The sequence below is a fragment of the Rattus norvegicus genome, chromosome 1 (assembly GCF_021556685.1).
Source record: "Rattus norvegicus strain SHRSP/BbbUtx chromosome 1, alternate assembly SHRSP_T2T, whole genome shotgun sequence".
In the NCBI taxonomy this organism is placed as follows: Eukaryota; Metazoa; Chordata; class Mammalia; order Rodentia; family Muridae; genus Rattus; species Rattus norvegicus.
This window is the reverse complement of record NC_141534.1, coordinates 135,080,858-135,106,791: the sequence shown is the minus strand read 5'-3', so window position 1 is coordinate 135,106,791 and position 25,934 is coordinate 135,080,858.

Sequence of the window (25,934 nt, the reverse complement as noted above, 5' to 3'; positions counted from 1 at the left end):
TGCACCCACTGGGGAATTGCTTTATTTTTCTGGAACTGGATACAATAAACTATTCCTAAATGTACATTTAATTTGTTTTAAAGATTTAGGAAGGGCAGAATTTTAACACAGTGAAGAGTTTTTGCTAGCACAGTAAAGATCTTAATCCCATAGTTAAAAAAAAATAGTCATGATTTTGACAATAAAGCCATAGTCTAATAGAGACGTGCAAATAAATAATTAAAATGATAAGCACTAATTTTTATCTGAAGAAAAAAACCTTGGGGTTGAAATTATGGGGTCCTCGTTCCTGGTAAAGGGACGTAGATGCTCACTGTCCGATAAAAAGGAGCTATGGAAGAACGAGGTACAGTGACCACTGGAGACTGGAAACTACTAACAGGAGTGTTGAAGAAAGAAAACACATTTTGTTTCTCCTTCCTTGCTTTGCCTTCACAGCCCAGTTCCAGGAAACCCCCCCTGCATAAAAGTAGTAGCCACAAAGCCAGTATCAGCCCAAACAGTGATACAAGCAGGCTTCTTCCCTCTCTAGAGTGGCTGTGGTCCAGGAAGATGAGCTGCTCCCTTCTGCCCCTGGCTTTACGGTTTATTCTCTGCAATCGTCTCTCTGGTAGGACTGCACCTGCCTTCCTGTATATTCCGGGTCTAAATGGCCACTGCTGACACGTGGCCTCCATCTTAGCTTCTCTTCCGTGTGTTGTGATAAAACAATAAGGCAAAGGCAGCAAAGGAGGAAAGCCTGACTCTACATCCCAGTTCAAGTTTCAGTCCACCATGGTAAAGAGACACGGGGACAGGAGCTCAAAGGAGTGGGTCAGATTACATACACGGTTAAGAAGCAGGGGGACAAAGGCATGTCTGAGGTTGCATAGCTCTCTTTCCCCTGTATACAGCTCCACATTCCACCCATAATTAAGAAGGGTTTCCTCATATCAATTAATGTAATCAAGATAATTCCCCCCATAGGGACACCCAGAGGTTTCTTTCCCAGATGAGATCCTGTCAAGTTGACACCATTAACCATCTAAGGACCTATCCCATCCATCAAGTAGGATCTGCCTTAAACATCATTCATGGATCTTCAGAGGGGGCCACAAGAACATGGAAGGAGTTGGCTCACTCTCTACTTTCCGTTTACAATTTTAACTTTATGTGAAAGTAAAAATTAGTGAAACACCACAATGAGCCTGAATTTGAAAAACATTTGGTTTCCAGGCAAAGCTAAACACCTTGCTTGTCCTTGAAGCACAGAATGAGAGAGTGAAGTGAGGTGGGGTCCGAGACACAGCACTAGAAATGATGGAGCTTCTTGATGGTCTCTTTGAGCCACTCACTTTGAGACTTGACTTCTCCCTGTGCCCACAGTCCAAGACAGCTATGGGCAACTTAGCAGTTGTAAGGTGGAGTCAACTGCAAGCCTCTTTACAAAGGAGTGTCAAAGTTAATGATGGCTGCTGACTAGGAATAAGCCAAGACATCCCTGAAGCATCTGCAGGATTTCTGTGAAGCTTGAGTGTCCTCCCAGCAGGGGGCCTCTCAGCTATTGGGATTGTTATATAGAGGGGCAAACTTCCAAACATGAATGTCCCACAGGCAGAACAGAAACTACACGGCCTTTTATGACATGCCAAAAGTCACACTGTGCCATTCTTACCATGCCCTGATGGTTAAAGCTGTTACAATTCCTCCCCGATCCAAGAGCATATAGAAGAGACTTGACTTCTTAAGGGGGGGGGGGGGGGGAGTGATTCTTGAGACTCTTTTAAAGAGGTCCACACACTATTGTCTTATCAGTCTCATGTATGAAGAAACTGGAGTATAAAGCCATATTTGAACCAGAATTAAGTCATCTAATCCCAGAGCCAATACTTGTAACTTCAGAACAACTCAAACTCTATGTCCAATTTGTAGTAAATATATCTATTGTGTCTTAAGATTTCTTAAACTTTTTGATCTACCCTTTCCTCTGTAAGATTCTCTTACAGCACATAGCCTCACTTAACTGTCAACCCTGAGAACCAGGATGAATCCTTGTCTCTGTCTCTCTGTCTCTCTGTCTCTCTGTCTCTCTCTCTCTCTCTCTCTCTCTCTCTCTCTCACACACACACACACACACACACACACACACACACACACACACTCCTTTCCCTATGAGGTAGATTGGTCTGATTCTCACCTGTCCTCAGTAGTCCAGCTCTCCTGTTTCCATAGGTGACACTAAAATAATCTCAAACATTCATTCATTTATCCCATGGATATTACTACCCCATTAAAAAGCAAAGTGAGCCATGGAATGGTCAGTGCCCTTTATGCACAGGTCCCAGTGGTAATCAGTTTACTGGTTTCACCGCTGTGTTTATACCCCATCAACACACGGCATAACTAGAAAGATTAGATACCTTCCCTGGTAATGTCCTTTGCTGTGACCCTAGAATATACCTGATTGACCATGGTCTCTGGCTTCTTTCCTTTTAGGGTCTCTCTGAGGTTCCCAGGCACAGCGCTTCCTGCTTTTGTGAAATTACATACTCCTGCTTCCATCTTCTAACCACAGGGATTTATCAGCCCCTCCCTCGCTCCACCCACGGGGGCTAGGGGGGTGTCCCAGAGCCCCTCTCACAAGGCTCCAAACTGAGAAGCGTTCAAATGTTTCTTCACAACTGGAAAAATACAAAGTCTGCCATCTAGGCTTAAGCACGGGACTCTGTTTTCTTAAGTGTTGAAGTAACCGACTGGAATCTAGTCCACCTTCATCAGGAACCTCACCACATCCATTAGTTTTCCTTCTGGATATTTCTTGAATCTCCCTCACACTGCATGAACTCTGGGTTTTTACCACTTCTTCCCTATAACTGTCTAAAGAGACATGTATAAGGATTCCAGGTCTATAGGGACAGGAATCTCAGCCCTAGGGACCAAGCTCTAAACACAGTGCCTCCTCACTGTCCCCAGTCCTACTTGTGTCATGGTGTAGGCCCTCTACTAAGATGGGACTTGGCAAACAAGAAAGAGTCAAGATACCAAAACCTTTCACCTGAAACAAAAAGATTGACTAGAACCCACCACTACTTAAAACCCTATGGTGGTCATCCCTGAGCTCCATTTTCTAGATCTCTGTGGTGATTGTACAAATAATAACACAATACTGCATCTCCTCTCTCTGCTGATCCTGCTCTGATTCTAAACTCCGGGAAGCTCCCAGCAGATATTACAATGTGTCATATCCCTCTATGTTTTGTTTATCCTCTGTTGTCTGCCTAGAATTCTCTGTTCCTCTCAATTAGCCATTGGAAACTTTGTAATGAATATAATCACTGTGTGCATTGGTGCATGCATTGGAAAGCCCCAGACCCCACCTTTCACAAGCCTCTGGCAGTTTAGGTGCCTAGGCTCTGTGAGCGCTACCAAGCTGTGACTCACCATCACTGTGTTCTAACGCCAGCGGTCTTCTCCGTACTAAGGGCCTATACACACTGACAGCTTGAGTTTAATCTATCTTTGTATCTGTGGTCCCTGGCAGATGTACACACTCAGAACATATGTGCCGGATACAGGCACAAATGATGGGTAAATACTAGTGAGAAATCACTCTGCAGCTGAACAAGGGAATGCCTCTTTTTTTTTTCTCACACTTCAGCTTGTCTTGGGCTAGACACTGCTGGGCCTCTCAAACTGCTGCTTTGTCTCAGGTCCCTAGAGAACCCTTACTCCACCTATACAAAATGTCATGTGATCCTATGTGATGCCAAAGGCACCTGGATAGCATCAGAGTCACAACGATGAGCATCCTTTATCCCACTACTAGTAGAGAACAGATGCAAAAGTTAATAGAGTTTTCTGGATGACAGAATGCTAGGTAAATAAATCTGTGCTTCATTATAGAGAGAGAGATTCCAAAATGTGGAGAGATGAAGAGAGGTCTGAGCTAAGCTGTGACAGTCATCATCTGGGAGCTGAACATCAGAGCCACCCTCCCTGATTGATACCCTGATCACAGGAATCAGAATTTGAGATACCAAGAGATAGCCATGCAAATACTCAATTAGCATTCCAGAACACACTCAGGGAGTTTCAAAGAGCCCAGCACTGCCGCACCACTACAAGGAGAGAAATCTTGTCCCAGCCAGCTTCTCTTATTATCTAGTGCTGTGTAATACCCTCCCCAAGACGCTGGAAAATGCCCCATCTTCCCATGCACCAGGGTCTGTCACCCAGTACTCCTCTGCTTTCTGCTTAAATCTCTTGCTCTAAGAATCTTACCCCCTTTTCACGTGCAAGAGGTAATTTTCTATACAACTTATTAATTTATAGTTTTATAAAAAAAATTGGTTTGATTGCTATGTCTGCCCATAGCTGTAATGGACTTAAAAGGGTTAGAACCTGTCTACAGGTTCTATGCAAATCTACGAATGAAATCCTAGCCGAGCAAGGCAGCCTTACCACAAGCCCACAGAGCATCTGCAGTTCCAGACAAAGAGAACCCACCTCATATTTCTCACTCGCCATGGCTGTTTGGATGTGGACAATAGGTATCCAAGCCACCGATTTGCAGACGAAGTCACGTAGCAACACTACTGAACAGTACAACTAGCTCCTCTGAATACATTTGAGCCTTTGGGAATTAAGTTTAAAATGGGAAGAAAAGCCCGTGTGTATGTGTGTGTGTGTGTGTGTGTGTGTGTGTGTGTGTGTGTGTGTGTGTTTTCTCATAGGTTTTCAAATACCAACAGAGCCATGTTCATATACTTCACAGTAGCCAATGCGAACAACGTACTTTGGGGGGCTTTAATTTGCTTTGTAAATACAAATGTAATTGGTATTTAAGGAACTACTCTAAATCACCAGCACCCTCCTCTGCTTGAGCATGAGTAATCTAATTTCTACAGAGCACATTGGGTTTTGACAGACAGATCTCTGAGGACTGCCTTGTGTGTCAGCGCCGGTGAAAATGAGTTCTGAAGTAGAGTCATACCCCCACGCATGCGTGGAATCCCAATAAACCACATCCCATGCATTCATTTGCCTGCGTCTTCCTGCTGATGGCTAATGTATTCTTTTGCTTCTGGCTAAAAAAAAAAATGGTGAGAAACCGCTGGTGCATATTGATAGCATGAGTCCTCAAGGAACCATAATTGGGAGAAGAGACACACAGCTCATGGACATGCCAGGGGACCTCAAACTGCTGTCGTCCTTCAATCTGCAGCCAACTGGAAACAATGGATCCCCAGACTGTCAAGGGATTGAAACGTTCTCTCATTTTAGGAGTGGAAAATTAAAATTTAACTCCTTGACAAAAGGGGAATCTGCCTGCTAGCGCCACTCACCATTTCAGCTGAGCACTAAATAGTATCTGATTAAAACCTGAGCACTAAATAGTATCTGATTAAAACCACTCCCTGGGGGGGACTTGTTAGCCTCCTTGTCTGTTCCTATTGTGTTGCGGATTATTTGCGATACATGGGTGTCTTTCTATATTTAAATACCTAAATGAGAGTGCAGAAAAAGTAAAGTTGCATGGTGGGAGCCCGATGTTTACAGGGTAGGATGAGCCTGTTTGGGGAGGAGCAAGTCACCAGTAAGTCTACTTCCCAGGCAGAAGCAGGGTGAATTCCCAGACCCTTCTCATTCCCAGCTGGTGAGCTATGTGAAGGGAGGAAGATATTCCTGGGAACTTCTACAGCTATTTGCCTCCATCATCGATCCGCCCTTTCTTACTGAGCTATGGTTTCCCATTTAATAATGTGCTATGCGTCCTATAATAGTAGACCAATTGCTTTAGTCATACAACACAAATTATGATGATAAAATGTTTTTGCCCAGGCTCATTGATTTGGTTCTCTGCTACTTAGAAGAGATCGTGTTGATGACAGCTTTTCACGTACAAGGATGTAGTTTCTGGACGATCTGGAAATGAATGCTCCTCTGTATGAAACGCAGCCTGGTATCCGTTCTCTCTGATCTCCCCGACACCTTCTAGGGTAAGATGCCCAATCACCTTTGGAAGCGCTGAATGAACTGAGTTAGGCAAAGACCAGGACTCAGTGCCTCGGCTGCCTCAGAATAGCCTGGATCCACACGATGGCATTACAGTATGCTAGGCACTGACATTCAATTCTGCAAAGAGATCTCACACTCTGTTCCACACCCCAAATGCCAAACAGTGTGCCTGCCAGCTGTCGAATGCTTGCCAAAGGAGGAGAAGTATCTCGGGCCTTTGCTAGTTTTGATAGGGGTCAAACGTGTCTGTTAGTCACATTGCATGTCTGTTTTGGAGGGGCACATGCATCGCCAACACCTATGCATTTCCCAGCCCTCTAAGAACAGGCTTGGGAGAAGAGAGCGTGCTCGAGAAACAGTGTGCACACCAAAAACAAAAAAGTGCCTTAGTAAGAAGGGAGCATATGAAGGCTCATCCAGGACACAGAAGGACCAAGGTCTCAGGGTGGCTATGCTGCCATCTGTTACAATCTGCCCAGTTTGCTCAATGCTTGGTGTCCCCTCCTTCTGCTTCTCCTGTGCTCTTCAGACACAACCTTGGAACATGGAGCTATCACACCATCAAAAACAGTGAATTATGGCTGTGGCTCTATTGTGTGAGTGTACTGCTCCCCTGCAGGGTCTACTCTCAGGATAGTTCTACATACCCATCTCGGTTTCTAACCTTATAACCTTTCACAAAGCCTTGTACTAAACTCCACCATCATATGTATACAAATGTCTGTTGTGCCTATAGTGAGCATGTAGGTTCTTTAATTAGCCAGATGTACCAGGGGCAACTATAAAACTGATAACTTGTAAATATTTTGCCACTTAGATGAGATGAATACAATTGACTTTTGTATAAAACTTCCCTTTACTGACCATGGTCCATTTCTCTTCCTTTTTAATTCAAGGGCGAAGGGATGCTATTCTGGTTTGCTTTTCTGTTGCTGTGGTAAAACACTGACCAAAACCAACTAGAGAAGGAAAGGGTTTCTTTCCTCTTACAACTCCCAGGTCACAGCTCATCGCTGAAGGAAGTCAGGGCAGGAACACAGAGCCTGTACCCATGACCTGAAGCACAGACAATGGTGAAATTTTGCTTGCTGCCTTACTTCCCCGTGGTTTGCACAACTTGCTTTCTTATACATCCTGGATCACCAGCTAAGGGGCAGCACCACTCACAGTCAGCTTGGCCCCTCCCTCATTAGTCACTACACGTGAAAATGCCCACATATATTCCCATAAACCAACTATAACAAATATGTCATCATATCATGAGTATTAATAGAAGTTTCAAGATATTTTGATGCCTGAGATTTGAATTATAAGTATAAAGGAGAATTATTATCATTTTGACATGATTACATTTTAGTTTTTAATGATCTAGATCATTACTGCAGCATGACAAAGTTCAATGACAGCTTCTATTAAAATAGATCTTGCTGAAACTATGGCAAGAAAATATAAAACAATGCTAATTTATTAATATGCCACCTCCAATCTATGCATAAAGACATTATTTAATACAGTATATGAAAGAATAGATAGTATATACATAATGCATATAAGACATTTTATTAAATCTAAGCATAAGATAGAATTATAAACATTTAGTAATTCAGCATTATTTGGCAAGTTTAAAAGTTTGGTTTAAAGGTATTGTTACAACAGGATTTTACAAATAGATTTTTTTCACCCAAGTCATATTTTTTCTGATTTTTTTTGTTAATTTATTTAATCACGTTATATCCTGATCACAGTCCCCCTCCCTCCACTCCTCCCTGACCCACCTTTATAAATCCCTCTTCTACCCTTACAAATCCATCCCTTATGACTCCCATTACCCCCTCCACTTCTTCTAAGAGAAGGAAAAGACCCCCCCCTTGGGTACCATCCTGCCCTGGAGCATCAATGGAAGCAAGACTCAGCCCATCCTCTCCCACTGAAGCCTAATCAGGCAGTCCAGCTAGGGGACGGAGATCTAATGGCAGGCAAAGGAGTCAGAGACATCCCCACTCCAATGGTTAGGTGACCCACATGAAGACCAAGTTTCACATCTGCTACAAATACGGAGTGGGGCCTAAGTCCATCATCCCCTGCATGCTCTTTGGCTGTTCAGTCTCTGTAAGCACCCATGGACCCAGTTTAGTTGACTCTGTATGTCTTCTTGTGGTGTCCTTCAAGTCTCCGGCTCACTCAATCCTATACCCCATTCATCCACAAGGTTCCCTGAGCTCTGCCTGATGTTTGGCTGTGAATCTCTATATCTGTTTCTATCCTCTGCTGGGTGAAGCTGCTCAACACAATTATGCTAAGTTCCTGTCTGAAAGCACAATAGAGTACTATTAAGAGTGTCAGGGGTTGGCTCTCTCACCTTGGGTAGGTCTCAATTCGGGTCAGTCATTGGTTGTTCCCTCCCTCCCTGTTAACCCCTGCTCACTTGTAGGAGGGACACATTTGGGGTCAAAGGTCTTATGGGTGTGATAATGTCCCCCTCCCTCTCTTGGATGTCTCACCTGGCTACAGGAGATGGCCACTTCAGTCTCCACATCCCTTGCTGGTAGGAGTCTCAGCTAGGTTCACTCGTAGACTCCTGGGAGCCTCCCAAGTCATATCTTTGACATCCACCAGTGTTCATGCTCATCATACTCATTAAGTTTACAGGTGTTTTGTACTTTATTTGTGGATCACTTATTTACCAACTCCCCTGTTGTTAGATCTGTAAGTCGGCCCACTGGTAAGGAGAGCTGCTGTGATCTTCATTGAGTTTCTACTTTTACAAATGAGAGACTATCTCTGCGCTATGTGTACCTAGAGATAGGAATGTTGGGACCTGAGGAATATGATCCTTAACTGGACTCATTATTATATTACACAACAGGATGTCTCATGTTTGGAGTATGAATGCATGCAGATCAATGTTGTCTGCTAATTTCAGATAGTTTTCATGCAATACAAATTAAAAGGAATGGGAAAATAACATAGCAATTGTAGTTGCCTTTTCTAAGAATAATTTAAGAAATGGTATACATGAAATTTCAGATTATGGAAGATATAGATATTTTCATACTTTTATCTATAGCATTTTGTATAACTAAACTATTTCCTAGAAAGGTACAAAATAAATATTGAAAAATCAGAGAAGCTTCAAAGAATTCAGAATCAAAACGGAGTCTACATTTAGGTAGTTAAGCAGCAACGTCCACAGGGTTGGCAAACATGAAAATATAATAATTTGTAGAGCTGTAAATTGATACAATTGAGATTATATACCTCTCACAAGACAGCGCCCTAAGAGGAAGTAGTCACTTTCAAGCAAAGAGCCCTCATTTTTTTGCAGCCATCTGTGTCACCAATGTCTTCTTTGAACTTCAAAGCAACAGCCATTAGGATCTAGTACAATAGGGGAGAAAAGTGATTACATTCTGCATTTATCTCAAGGCAAAGCATCAACTGGGAGAAGGCTAGGACAGTGTGCCCCTTAGTTCACAGAACACTGATGGGAAAAGACACTGTATGTAGAGGATCAGCATCTGATCCTCTATACTTGGGAACCACTAGAGACTAAACAAAAACCTTAAGGCAAAGCCTAAACATAGGCTGAACAAACACAATGATAGCCATGCTAACATGGACAGGAAAACTTCATGAGGCTACAACCCTGCACATAGAACTATAATGGCTCTCCCCAGAAAAGAGCACACCAATTGGTTATTCAACAGCTCATTAGCCCTGAAAACATACATACGAATAACATTATACAGATAAAACATTATATTTACATATTTAGGAATATATATGAGTATACATATACATCTCTGTAGGCAACAATAGCTAATGAAAAGGGGGTCCATCCATGTATTTGAAAGAGAGCAATGAGGAGTCTATGAGAGGGTCTGGAAAGAGGAAAGGGAGGAAAGAAATGATAAAATTATGTTATAATCTCAGAAATAAAGGAAATGATCATTTTAAAATGAGTAAACTGAGCTGGTGACATAGCTTACTGAGAGAAAGCTTAGCATTAACAGGGTCCTGAACTCAATCCCCAGCACTGAAGAATAAAAGTAACCCATGATATGTTAATCAGTTAGAGTGGTTCATAACGTTCATATGCAGAACAAACTAAGAACTACCCTGTCTTCCGCATTCCCCAATTATGTAGCTATGTTGTCATTGGCAACTCTATGCTCACTCCCGAGACAGGTAGGATACTTCCTGCTACATCTCTACAGTAAACTCAGGAAGGAGTAAAGCAGTTACTGTCTTCCAAAGAGTTGTCGTACATGAAATTTGTTGAAAGCAGTGGTTCTCAACCTTCCTGACACTGTAATACTTTAATACAGATCCTCATGGTGCGGTGACCCCTAACCATAAAATTATTTCACTGCTACCTTCTAACTCTAACTTTACTACTGTTATAAATTAGAATGTAAATATCTGATATGGAGGATATCTGGTATGTGACCTCCAAAGAATCGCAACCCACAAGTTGAGAAACACTGGTTTAAAATGCCATTAGTCAAGTCTCATGGGTTCTTACAGGAATAGACTGATTCCAAGGAAGGAGACAAAAAGAATTTGGTGGCAAGCCCTACGATGAATCAGCTACACATCTTTCCAATAAATATTCGGGACTGGATCCAGAGCAGAAACATGTTCTAAACCCATTCCTCCCATGTCAGGAGCCAGAAAATTATCAATAAATCCTGAACCCAGGTTCTGAACATTTTTAACCTCTGATGGTTGAGGGAGATTTAAAATGTCCTCTGAGGAAAGGTAGCAGAGCCTGTAAGAGCTTAAGAGAATCTTCAGCTCATAAGCTGCGCAGACCCTCCTTCGACAGAGATGGGAAACAGAAAGCAGACATCAGAGAGTCATGAACATGCAGATACAGATATAGGAAGATGGTCATTGACCTACATTTCACCACAGATTCACAGCACCCCAAAATTCCAAGTGGGTAGCATCTTCTCATACACCAGTCCACACTGGTTTCTATTCTTTGATGTCCCTGCTCTCATCTTATCTATCCCTCTGTGAGAGATCATCCTGTTGTAGTCTCTCAAAGAAGAGTGTCACCCTATTTGGTCTATCCAGCATTTGTCAGGCACTAGGAAAGGAACAGTAAGACATCCCACAAAATAAGACTTCGATCTTTCAAGACATTTCCAGCTGTGTGTATGAGGAGCACACATGCAAACAGACTGAAGCCACCACACAGCATATCCAGTTGACATGCCACATTCCTCGGACCCAGAATGTGCTGAACGTGAAACTGAACTATAGCGCATGACCGTTCCTTCATCCAACCTTGGCTGCCTCTGAGCATGGGAACCTCAAGTGTAGTTCAAACGATTCGGTCTAACCAGACATAGAAATCAACTTTTCCAGACTTCCACATTTAACTCAGAGTAAAGTAAATGGTATATTTGCTGAGATTCTCATTCTAAACACAGAATACTTAGTCACCCTGACTATGTTTTACGTGGCCATCATGGGAGCAAGTCAATAACAAGAAGAAATGTTGAGTTCCTTTGAGAGAAACTAGAGATTACCAAGTGCTAAAGAGCCAAAGGAACTCAGAGCATTCTAAGCACTGTTCAGGTCTTTTTTTTTTTTCCAATTCATTCCTATTCAATGCGGTTTCAAGGAAATCCTAATGCATTGATGGTAGATTGACGCTACAAAAATAAGTCATGAAATCAGAAGGTCACAAAGTTGAGGGGAGTGATAGGGCCAACTTGAGCTGAAGAGGTGATGCTTCGCATGTCTCTGGTTTACCTTCTGTCCTCATGAAAACGGCAAACTGTATATTGTCCCAGAGCAGCAGAAACACAAAAATTGTGGGTCACAACATGCTTAGTTGTTCCTGCACACACTTAACAGTGGAATTGCTATTTGACAATGACATTATTCCTCATTCTCTGTGAGAACAGAGACAGGAAGGAAAGACACCAGAGAAAGATTCCCATGGAGGTATTGCTGCAACGCCTAGTCACTTCTCTCCAGGGTTTGCTTAAAACATAGCAGGTGTGGAGAGAGGTTAAGATGGGAAAATGCTATAGGAGGTGAGGGATTTTCCCTGAAGAACTGAAGCATCTCTGTGGGGTATCTCAGTGGATTCCAGACGTCTCTGAGGTTTTAGAGCCACCCACATCTCCCTGTAGAAAAGTTGAGCTGAAACAAGAAATAATCAGAATAAATAGAGAAGTACAAAATAGTGGGGATGTGGTCCATCAGGTTTGAACATGGTATGGAAATTTAGGGAGATGTACAGCTAGACTTTAGAGCTAGACTGCAACCTGTAAGCTGAAATAAACAATTTTGTCCCCTAAAGTGGTTTTGGTCAGTGCTTTCCACATGTCCCTTTAAAAAGTGAGACTAAGAAGAGAGCTGTAAGGGGACCTCACAGGTTCTGGAGAAAAGGCCAGGACCACACAACTTTAGGAAGACCCCAGGCACTTGCCATCTCTGATATGTATGCCCACTCCAAAAGCCAGTATAAATTGTTTACATTGAGACATGAACAACCCATCCCAAAGTGTTCCCATAAAGTAACATTTTTCCTTATATGGCCAGTAATGTAATCATGATCCCACTATGATCCCTTTGTAAGCCTCCAACCTTCATGACGCTATCCAAACCAGGCTACTTTCAAAGTCTCTGTCTCCAAGGAGTAGCAACATGTGCACTTATGAGGGAAAAATATTCAGTTACTAGCACTCTGCTCTTGCCCCTGCCCAAGCCATGACCTTCTATCATGTCCCCTGCAAGTCTTAGGTCACTGTAGCATCAACTCTAATGCTTCAGGTCCAAAGTCTCCTTAAATATCACCTAATCAAACATGTGTTAAAATTTAGGTGTGATCAATAATAAGGCAAAATTCTTCTCTAGCTATAACCTTGTGCAACTAAACAAAATGTAAAGATGAAAAAAAAAAACACAGACTAAATACTGCCATATCCAAAGGGATGAATAGTAAAGGATAAAAGGTGGCAAATGGTAAACCAATCAAAAGTGTGTCAGGGGGGTTGGGGATTTAGCTCAGTGGTAGAGCGCTTGCCTAGCAAGCACAAGGCCCTAGGTTCAGTCCCAAGCTCCGGAAAAAAAAAAAGTGTGTCAGGACAAATCTATGATATTCATAGATGCACTGGAAAGTCTGTCACTCCAAGGTTTGAAAATGATCCAGCTTTTCTGAAGCTCCACGGAGGTGGGGCAGTACCCCATCCCACCACTCGGTAGTCTTGCAGACAGAATCTATGCATTCTGGGTCTGTGTTTGTGACAGCCCAGATGACCTTTGGGCTGCTCTATATTTTTATGGGGTACCAGGTGTCAAAAACAAAACATCTCAGTGTTCCTATTTATTCCATTTCTGTCTTTCTGTCCCTCTGTTATAACAAGCAATCGTTTTATGGTACAGTGCCACCTCTGCTCTTTGCTGATTAAGTTCGCATGTGCCCTCAGGACAGCTTTAATAAGAGGAATGCTCAGTGATGCCCTTAGAGTGATCCACAACGTAAACTTAGTCATCGTTTGCAACATGTTAAGACTGAGAGGTTTTCAAATCTCCAAGTTTTAATTGAGTTTGCTCAGCATTCTGCTTCCTTTTTTATTTTTATTTTATTTTATTTTATTTTATTTGTATAATCATTCATGGGGACCAAGCAAACCTCCCTTCAATGTTTTGCTCAGAGATCTCCTTGGCTGATAACTCAGCAAATGAAGCACTTGCTGTGCTAATGCGATGCCTTGAGTTGGGATTCACAGAACCCATGCAAAAAGCAGGCATAGGTTTTTCTGTGGCCGTGACCAGCACTCTTGCAAAGAGACAGAGGGGGAGACAAGAGCATCTTCAAAAGTTCACAGGGCAGCTGTCCTAGTGCATGTGGTTGTATACAGCAAAGAGAGAACCATTTAAAACACGGTGAAAGGGGAGCAACACCATCCCAGCTTAGCTTTTGACCATCACACAGAAACCACACAACACACACATTCCCACAGTCACATACATACCAGTAGGCATATATTATCCACATACACAAAAGTAATCTCCTCGAGTCTTATAATTCAATTGCTTGTAAGTGCTACCCTCCATCAAAAATATCAAACAAAAATGCACCCGTGTTCTTTGGCCCATTTTTATAAAATCTCCTTCCCTTCAGTCCCTCACTCCACCTGAGACTTTCCCAATGATCTTTCCATCCATAATTCCACACACATTATATTTATAACTAACTCTACAGCTTTCAAGAAGGTAATGCTATCTTGAAACCATCCCTAGTTTTCTCTGAGACTTTGCCAAAATCACCTTTTAACACCTCCGTGGCATTTTGATGTTTTTTTTTTCTTGCATGCACCTCAAAAATGCTTATAGTCTGTACCCGATTCCCGGTTCCTTCTCTGCCTTCATGAACTGAGTATTGGTTGCAGCCGAATCCTACTCAGTACTATTTTCTTCCGTCACAGGAGAGAAACATTTTATTCTTAGAATAGACAGTTACTCTGGGCTGACATTTCCTCTCCCATCTATCCCAACTACCATCTGTGGACTCGCTACCTGCTCTGCCATAATTATATTCCATGTAAGATAATTCCAATCAAGAGGATCACTTCATAGTGAAAGAAATGCAGTGATAGGTTCATGCTTAGAGATTTCCACAGACCTTACCATGTTTCACACCACCCCCGAGGCACTTGCTTGATGCAATGTTAGAGCAGCCCCTGAAGACTCAGTTACAGTACCATACGGGTAGCAGTAACTAGCACACCTAGGGCCATGTTCTCAGAAGTTTTATGAGCCAGCACTCAGCATAACTGTTTTTATCCAAGAACCTTGTCCAAAATAGCAGTATGGAAATAGGAATATTCTGATCAATTTTACCTGATAACAAATTCTATTTCCTCTACAGATGAGAGGTCTTAACTCCAAAAGGGTGAATGCTTCTACCAGAAGACATATTCATGATCCAACAAAATGAAGGTTAACACAAAAGTCAGGCCACGTTTGACTCCTCATGCTGCTGACTGGACATGAAAAGCAGATAATTATTGCACTAGAGTGAGTGATCAAACTGACTGCCAAAGGGAAGCTACAGTGCTCACCCACAATGGAAGTACAAAGATTATGTCTAAAATATAGAAGATCTTCTAGCAGTTCTAATGTTAGTACCATATCCTGTGAATAAAAGCCACAGCCAGCAGAGCTACGCAATCCAGTCAAGATTAACAATGGCCTGGACAAGTCAGTTCTGTAGGTTTGGGTCATTACCTCAATAAACAGCTATGACTAGTCGATGTACTTACTATAGACAACAGCAAGAAGGCTGGGTAGTGATAACAACTACAACTATGTGCCTTAGGGTTTTACTGCTGTGAACAGACACCATGACCAAGGCAACTCTCATAAGGACCACATTTAACTGGGGCTGGCTAACAAATTCAGAGGTTTGGCCCATTATCATCAAGGCAAGAACATGGCAGCATCCAGGCAGATGTGGGGCAGGAGGAGCTGAGTGTTACACTTCCTATTCTGAAGGCAGCTAGAAGATTGCCCTCCAAGCAGCTAGAATGAGCATCTTAAAGCCCACGCCCACGATGACACTCCTACTCCAACAGGGCCATACCTCCTAATATTGCTGCTCCCTGGGATAAGCATGTACAAACCATCACACTACATCACTAGCTATATGACCAGTCATGAAATTACTTGTAACCTGTCTTTATTACTTTGTGAGTTCTTCTTTTTCCTGCCCTTTATATCCCCTGGATTCAGTCCCTATCACTAAATAGAAGAGAAAGAGGAGTGGGGGAGAGATCCTTAAATCTAATTTCTTTCCTTTTGTTTCTTCTTTGAGCATGTCTATTAAAAAAAAACCAACCCCTGCCCCCATTACCAACAACCACCATACCCTGCCTACTGGGGCTCTTGCATTTAAATGCCCCGAAAGGTTCCAAGAATTCCAAATGTTATACTGTCACAGAAATTATCTGCAGCTGGCAAAATCAAGCTTCTGCTAGAGCATGAGGCAAAACATAGTCAGCCACTGAGACAGTACAAAGCAGCCCCACATCCCCACATCTGGCATTAAAATAAAATTACATTCTTATATTTCTGTGATTTTTTTTAAGAAACCAAAATTCCAGAATTGTTCCTACAATAACTGTCATGGGTGTGACAGTGTGATTATGTGAATGTTTGGGTGATAGATACAAACACATGCACATGCCAAAACACATATTTTAGTTTTCTTATCTCCAGTATTTGCCTGACATGCAGAATTAAACTTATTGACTCACATTATTGAGCTGGTACTAATTCCACATCACTCTATTTAAGATTTCTCTGCCCAGGGTGGGGGTAGTTCAGATCTTATTCAATCTATTGGAAGTATAAATAGAATTTAAATATTTGGGGAAAATGAATGAATTTTCTCTTTCTGGCTGTTTATGACCTAGTGTCTGTAACTTTTCTAACACTCAAACCAGAACTTTTTAGAACTAGTTTTCGTGTGTGTGTGTGTGTGTGTGTGTGTGTGTGTGTGTGTGAGTGTGTGTGTGAGTGTGCAAGTTTCCTCCCTATCTCTCTTTATCTAAAATCCTATTTGAGCTATCCTTTGAATGTGATGGTTAATTTTAATTATGGATTTGATACAGTGAAGAATCACCTGGGAAGATAGTAAGGGCTAATCTGTATCAGGTTGGTTCATGTCTGTGAGGGTATTGCTTGATTTTATTAACTGAGGTGAAAAGACCAACCCATTGTGGGTGGCACAGTTCCCTAGGCAGTGACTCCTAAAGTGCAGAAGAGTAGCAAAACTGAGTTTAGCACAATCACTCATTCATTCATTCATTCTCTCTCTCTGCTTCTGACTATGGATTCAATGAGCTGTTTTAATGTCTTTTTCACTTTTAGTTCCCCATAATGATGAACAGCAACTTAGAATTGAGAACTACATTGACCTTTATTCCCTTAACATTCTTTTGTCAGTATATTTCATCAAAGGAAGAAGAAACAGATCTAAGACATTGAGAAAACTTTGCTTACTACAGACAATACAATCATTATTCTCCACTAAGAAGATATTTCAGTAATTATGTTGTTAATAGAGCCTTTTAAAATGTACTCATTCAGTGCAGTTAACAAAATTGCAAATCCTTAACAAAAACATAATCTTTCTTCTCTGTCATCTGTTTTTCTGAAAGGCAGATGGCCAGTGTCCTCATCTGTATGCACTGCATCAACAGCACTGTGTGATAGGAAAGGGTCCTACCAAGTGACTGATTGACCAATGAGGAATGTAAGCTCCCACACTGAGTTCAGTATAAATGCTCGAGTCTGACAAATTCTGGACCAGGAAGTGAATGGTACCTTGAAGTGTTTGTGTTGATGAGTGTGGTGGGCTACCGAGCCAGACTCAAGTCTCCTGGTGATATATTGATTTATTTACAGATGTTATATGTGTTTATCTCATGTATGAGAGTGTTTTGTATGGATTTGTTATGTAAGTGTTGGTATATGCATTCCCTATTGCCCAAGTGGAGTTCATACTATAACTTCAAGTGTTGATCCTCTTCTTCTACTTTGGTTGAAGCAGGAACACCTACTTGCGTACTCCAGGCCCAAGGGCTTTTGAGATCTTCTGTCTCCATCACCCATATCATTATAGAAGCTCTATAATTACAGATGTGCGCTACTGCATCTGATTTTATATGAGTTCTGGGAATTTGAACTCGAGTCTTCACACTTGCACACCAAGCACTTTAACCACTGAGTTATCTCCCCAGCCAACTTAGTGATATTCAAAATGGGAGCAGTCATTGAGTATGCACCAATTTGAGACTGGACTTCCTAAAATGTGTGACTGGTTTTCTACAACAAGTGGTTTATTCTATGACATTGTCACATGACCAAATGAAAAAAGAGCTAATTATAATAGGACAACATGAAGTGAATTATGCTGTATAATGTAAATGCTAGGTAAGAGGGATAAATCCAAGAAATTGAGCCTCAGGGTGGAGAAGGGGTGTTCAAAAATATAACAAACAAACAAACAAACACACAAGAGAAGGTCCAGTCAAGACCCTAAGGCCAATACAAAAAAATCCAGATACAGGTCAATAGCCAAGAAAGTAAAAATGGATCATATTGTTGAGATCACACTGTACAGGAGAGATTGTGTTTACAGGTTATACAGGCAACCTATAGCAAGCAAGGAGTTAGTCTATGAAGAACTATCTGAGTAGTAAGCTAAGAGGAGTTCCCAGGAATGTATGTGCTCATATGCATGTGTGTGAATGGATAGGGTTAGTAGTAGCAAGAGTATGAAAAGAGATACATTCAAAAGAACAAACACAACTTCATTCTTGCAAGTATTTTGCAGGCAAAAAACAAAATCAGATAGAACAAGGCCAGAGTTAAAAATATTTAATGAATAACCATGAGTCTAAAAGCAAAATTTACCTCATAATCCAGAAAAATACAGTTCCAAGTTCACAGGTAGAACAGAACCACAGCATTCATCCCTCCAGTCATTATTCTCAGATAGTTGCTAACAGAAGTCAGATTTGGCAGGGAAATGCAAGCTATCATGCTGTTCTGACAAGTCTTAGTTAACCAGAACCAGCGCCTCTCAGTTAAGATAGAGAGAATCCCTTTATCAGTTAAAGTGGTCAATGCTAAGTTTCTCTACTGCATTTAGTCATTGGCTGGGCTACGGCCTAGAGTACATGGTCTTGTTCAAGACCACAGATCCTGATAAGTTGCAGTTGGCAACTCGCTCACTCCTTGTAGCTGAAGGGCAAGTTCTTTATTGAAGAAAGAGGTAAGGAACCCCTAACACAACAAGGAAATGTGACGTTCAGAAAGTCTATCTAGGCTGAAAGCAATGTTTTACCTCTATAGACACACAGATCATATCTAATGGCATAACATAGCCTTGAGGTCAGAGACTAAAAGAATAGCAGTGGGACTGGGGAGATGGTTCAGGAGGGAGTAGCCTCAGGTCTTGCTACACAAGCATGAGGATCTGAGTTCAGAAACCTAGAACCCATATTTAAGCTGTAGATCTGTAATCTCAGTGTTTAATGGAAAAAGTTTGAAACAGGCAGATCCCCGGGGCTCCCTGCTCAGCCAATCAAGTAAAAATTAAGCTAGCTCCAGATTTAGGGAGGGGCTCTGTCTCAAAAAACAATGTGGAGAAATTTTTGGGTGCCATAACAGTGTCAACGCTATACCAAATATGGGCAAGCTTGCCTAAGCATACATGTATACAAATACACACAGAGAGACAGGAGGGGGAGAAATGAAAAAGGAGAAAGAGGAAAACAGGAGGAGAAGGAGGAGGAGAAAGAGGAAGAAGAGGAAGAGAAAAAGAAGAGGAAGAGTAGGAGGAGGAAGAAGAGGATGAAGAAGGACAGCAGGGGGAGAAAGGAGGAGAATGAAGGAGGAGGAAGAAAGGAAAGGCAACTGTAGGCTTACAGTTGTTTGAGTTCCTTGGTTTAGGTCCATGGTGATGCACCACATCGTGGCAGGGGTTTTGTAACATGGGACCATCACCTCTTGGCTTCAAGGAACCTAGAGAGAAGAATAGGAGACCCAGGCTCCTAATATCACTTATTCCTTTCTACTTCTCCGTAGCTCCTAAAGTTTCTATCACATGTCAGCAGAACCTCAAGATGGGGATCATGCCTTCAACTCATGGGCCTTTAAAGAACATCCATGATGTTCTATAGCCTCTATAGCAGAGATGGAGGAAGCGTGATTTTTGAGCTAGATGGTGGGTGAAGGCAAGAGATGTTTTGAACATGATGTGAGCATAGTGTAGCAAGTTTCGCTTCTGGTCAACTGAGAAAACTGAGACCAGCCTTGGGGTGCAGCAACAGGAAAGTGACCTTAATAAAAGGCATGTACGTGGGGAGCAAGGTAGGCACAGCTGTAGAGAGGATGAGAGACCAGAAGTGGGAGACAGATCATAGGACAGCTGTCTGGAGGAATTCTGCCCCAGCTTATATGGGGAAGAGTAAGTCGGTTAAATGAGGAAATTGGTTGAGAGAAGCTGGTCAGGATTTGTTGCCTTCAAGGTGCGTTTTGCCAGTGGAAGTTTGGGTATTTCCCATTTGGCGAAAAGATTCTGATTTTCGTTAACAAAAGCTGCCTGTGAGAGTGAGCAAAGGGTAGCACTGTGCTTAAACCTCTGGAGAAAAACCTCAGGACTTGTGTCATGTATACCTAACAAGAACTATTAGAACCCATTTTTAAAGTCAGGTCCAGGCTAATCGTGCAATCGGACACATTCCACGGGTAACTACAGCTTTCACACATTGTATTTGGCCTCTTGGCGTCTCCCTTCTGAGAATGACACCAGGAGCCAAGGAACACTGTAACACTCCACACTGTACAATTCTAATCAGACCTGAGTGATACCACATACTAGTTTAAGCACCACTTGGCACTGTGAATATCTGGTAAATGAAAGACAGAGGAGGATTACACCTGGTGGTATGGAAAATGAAAGAAAAAAACTCCCTTGATTAAAATTCAGCACCTTTAACCTTCCACTGAGCTGTTAAATACCAGCAGGTTTCAGCCCATTATGGAAATGAAGCCCCCTTCAAACAGAGTCATTTTAACTGGGTGTTAGAAAGAATATTATCCATTCAAGAAGCTGAGCATGGGTTGCCAAGAATAAAATATGAACAGTGGGACGACTTCAGAGGGTTCTGGGACCCATGGAGATGACTGCAGATATTGGTCAGTGAGGCTGTGTAGAAGCTAGCAGGGGTGTTATCATAACCCCAGAGGCTTTGCACATCTTTAATGAACAAAATGTATTATACCCAGGAGCCCCAAATCAATTACTTATCTATCCATTTCTCAAGTTGACTCTTCCAAATATTGTCCTGTTGCAGAAATACCTGGATCTGTTGAAGCCTGCTTAGCGCCTGTGAACAATGAGAGAAAGAATACATTACCTACTTCTTTTCTCCTCTAAGCCTGGTCCTCTCTATTCTAACCTTGAGAAAGAAAGATTGTATTCATCTGTTCCCCTCTTCCTCTCTGCACTCCATAAATCTAAGTACTCACATACATTGTACTTTCTGAGTCAGAAATGACAAAAATCTGACAATTATGCCATCTCTCCACTCCTGACTCCTCCTGCACCACCAGCACTTGCAAACACAGAGCTCAGACACCAACAATTAGTATTCATATTCTTGGAAGTTTCCTTGTCTAACACTCCTAGTAGGAAATGTTACTGTCTCTAACATCGTCCTTTCTTTCTATTCCTTCACAAGTCCACAAAAACCCCCACACAGACACACATGTGCCCATACACACAGATACACACAGTCACACAGACTCACATGCACATACAGACATACAGACACATGCAGTCTTATAAACACTCACAAAAATCACTCATACACAGATATACACACACTCAGTAACACACACTCACTCACACATACACAAACCTACACTCGCAGATTACACTACATACACCACTCATATCCATACTCACACACCCTCACACTCACACATTATATACATATACATGCACACACACAAAATACACACACTAATGCACATACTTATGCACACATATGCACACACTAACACACACAAGTACATATACTTATATACATATATACATGTAAATATACATACACACACTCACACACAGACACAAACCCACACTCACACACTATAAACACATACACACACATACATGCACACATACAGATACACACTAACACATATACTTGCTCATACACACAGATACACACACACATAAAGTCACACTGACATACATAAATACACACAACATTAAACACACACACACACACACACACATTGAGATACTTTACTGTGACTCCAGTTTCTACCTTATGACCTTGACTGCATTCTATTCAAGGCTAAATGCCCTTTGATCACTTTCCTATGTGTATCTTCCTTCTTGCTATTCCATAGGATCAAGTTGAAGGTCCTCAGAAATGGCCTGCAGTGTCCTACAAGTCAGATGCGAGTTAACTACAACTGCAGTACCTGCAGGAAGTTGTTTCTTGTCTCTGCCCTCACATACTGCTCTCACCTCCACACAGTTGCCAGTGACTCACTTCCCCTTCATCCTGCTTTCATTCTCTATGTAGGTCATCCTGATTGAAGCTTCTTTGCCTTAGAGACACAATGACACTGAAACCCTGAACTTCTCCTAATGTTGCACTCACCAGATTGCATTTTATTCATGCCTGCCTCTTCCTTAGGGTATGGCATCCACACTTACTCCTTAAATTTACCATTTGAGTTTCTATGTCAGCACTTGAGACTTAGCATTTTGCCAACAAGCCAGCAATTAGAGCTGTCAATGTTTGACTCCAGAAGACAAATATTAAAATGTTTCAAAGTAATTGTAATAGGGTCTAGGTGGCTGGAGAAATATACATTCTTGTAATCCTAGAAATTGTTTGATTTCGGGAGGGAGGATTTGGAGTTTGAGGCCAGCCTGGGCTACATACTAAATTTTAAGTCAATATGGTCTACATGAGACCCTGTAAAAATCATCTATAAAAATGAATCATAGAAATGAGAGTAAGAACTAAAGTAAACTTCAAAGGCCCTCAGAAGATACTTCACATCATACTTTCTGTGACTTCAACAAGTCCTTATGTAATGTCTCACCAAACCTAGGAAAGCCAGAACACCACGGGCTTTCCTCACCCCTCTTTTGTGCTTGAGATCATAACCTGCCGTTATAATAAAGAGCATGGTTTCTGAACATCAACATTCCTTACTTTCCTGCTTGGGAAAGGTGGATTTAGATTGTCAATTCTTATAGACCCTGATAATGGGTGTTTACTAGTGTAAGGGTCTGCAATGTCCCCAAAGGACCGTATTAGTGCATAGCCCACAGCTTGATTCTATTGGAAGGTGGTAGAACTTCTAGAGGTGACGCCCTAGAGAGAAGTCCTTGGTCATTGGAGCTATGCCTGCAAAAGGACCCTTTCCCTTTGGCTTTATCTATCTCGTTGGCCCACCCTGAAGTTAATAGTTTTGCTTTTCCAAATGCATCAGCTATGCCTCCCCATAGGCCCCATATCAATAACTCATAAATTAGAACATCTAAAACTATACCCCCAAATACATCTTTTCTCTTTATAAGTTGGTTATATAAAGGGTTTAGCTGTAATTTGAATATGAAATGTTGCTCCTGGGGTCACATATTTCAAGCCCTGGCCCCCAATTAAAGATGCTGTTTTGGGACCTTAAGACTATGACTTGGTAGAATAAGGATGACTCTGGAAGTGGGGTCTGATATATTATAACCTGGATTCTACATCCTGTTCTTTGTTGGTTTCCTGGATGCTGATGCAGTGTGATCAGCCAGCTTCCTCTTCCTGATACTGTGTCTTCCCCACCATCATGACCTACATCCTACTGGAAACATAATCCAAAATAAACCTTTGACCTTCACGTTGTTTGTGTAAGGGTTATTTTCAGAGATAGTTATGCACACTAATGCAGTGTTGGACAGTGCATCCCTAAGTTTCTGCAGCATCTTGGATCTCAGATGACCTCCCACCTCAGAGGACCAGGTAACTTTGACTGTATATCACAGAAGTCACTTTAATTCCCAAGGGCCTAGGACCTCACATAATAAGGATATAGCTTCACTGTCTCTTTTGCTGTAAGTTCTATTTGTTAAACAATGAGATTTTGTGCTAAGGGTTGCAACTAAACTGAAAGGGAGCTGATGGTAAGAGGCAACATAGAAAAATCTCATGAGAAAGTCTGAAATATCCTTAGCTGGCATCTTAAGGTCCTTAAACAGTGCTCCAAAAATATCTGCTCATGTAACAGATCAAATGACCAAGTGGCCTACTTTTGTTTCTGTTGCTGTGACAAATACCTTGATAAAAATTAATGTAAAGGAAGATAAAGTGATTTATCCTGCATAAAATTTCAGATTACAGTCCATTATTCCAGGAGAGTCAAGACAAGAACTTAAATGATTACATCTACAACAGAGAAAATATGAATACTTAAATCCTTGCTTGCTTGCTGCTTACTTAATTTTCTCTACTCTTATACAGTTCAGGGTCCAGCCTGGGGAACAGTGCCACCTACAGTGGCCTAGGTCAATTAAGAAGAGGATACCCTAGAGACATGCCCTCAGGCCAACCTGGTCTAGATAATTCTTCATTAAGACTCTCTTTTCAGATGATTATAGATTGTATCAAGTTGACAGTTTAATCTAACCAACAGCACATGATTATCGTATTTATTATCAACATTTATAAACATAGATGATTAACATTTATTTTACTAAAACTAAACTGGCAATTTGTTACTCCTCAATGAGGAATTTTTGGAAGGCGATGGATTCTGGAAACAGGTACTCATGTTTCTTCAGTGTTGTAGCCATGTGTAAGTTTCCCAGGATCCAGGAAACACCATAAACATGTACACACAAGCAACTCTAATTAATCTCAGTGAGTCATTTTAAAGATACATAAAAGTAGGAAGAGAACTTGTTGGTAGAATATAGAGGGAAGGAAAGAAGAGAAGGTAATATGAATAACTGATAAAAATACATTATATACAAATACTTTAAAATTCTAATACATAGAATCAGATAAAATGGAGAAACATCACAGATAATAATAAATTATTTTAAAAATAAAATGTTTAAGAATAGCTCTGTAAAACAAAATGCACGGAGAAGCTGGAAAGATGGCCTATTGTGCAAAATGCTTATTCTGCAATTCTGAGGACTTAAGTTCATATACCGAGATCCACAAGAAAGCCTGTTTCCACTGTTGGTACTACCTCCAGCAGGCCTCTGTATCCTAACCTCCCAAAGAGTGACACCAATGAGAGACCAAGTATTCAAATACATGAGCTTGCGGGGGTCATTAAAGCACCACCAATGCATTAAAATTAATAAATATTCTCTTAGCAATCTAAACTTGGAATGTCTGAATACGTGAGAAACATCATCAACTCTTCCACTGCTGACCCAGTTCCCACATCCTGTCATTGCAAAACTAAAGAGGAGCCTTGACCTCATTCCAGCATATAAACAGTCATGCCCATTTACACCAATGCCAATGTGATTTTCTTGCAGAAGATGTATCTTCTCCAGTGGAACTTTCTGTTGTAAATACTTTAGCAAGCAATTGGCCAATTTTAATACAGGATGTGCACAGCATTACATCACAGAGTGCACATATGTCATTCACTAGACATCATGTAATAAAAGGACTTCTGTATTAAAACATAAATCAGAAGGGTTTTGGAAGAATTATGTTTTGAATACCTGAAAACCTTAAGCTCAAGAACTAGAATTACAAAATTCAAGTCTCATGAAATGATGATGGCTTCGTCAACCAGCAAAATTGGATAGCTGCCATGTTAAAAACAATATATTATGCAAAGGAAATGGGAAAACAATGGAAATGCGTCTCCTTTTTCTCTGTATATCCTTGAAGCTCCCAGCAGCTACATTAAGATTTTTTAAATGCTTGATTAATAATAATATGAAATTCCCAGGCACTTCATAAAGATAAAGAAGAGGTCATGGACTAAAAAATAACTTAAGTCAGTACTTTAAAAGAAGGTTTATAATGTTATAAAAATTTCAAGTACACACCTTAAGAATGTAGAGAAGGCCCTGTGAGTAAAGTGATTGCACAAAAGCACGAGTTTCTGAGCATGGATCCCCAATACCTACATAGAAGCAGGAATAGTAGTGCATGGTTATTCCACTAGGGTGGGGAACAAAGACAAATGCATGCTGGGGAAGTGCTGACTTGAAAGGACAAGTTCCAAGTTCTATGAGAAACCATCTCAAACAGTGTTGTGCAGAAGGACTACAGGAAAACACTGCAAGTTTACTTCATTCCTCCACATGAACATTTGCAAAGAGGAACACTTGTACACACACACACACA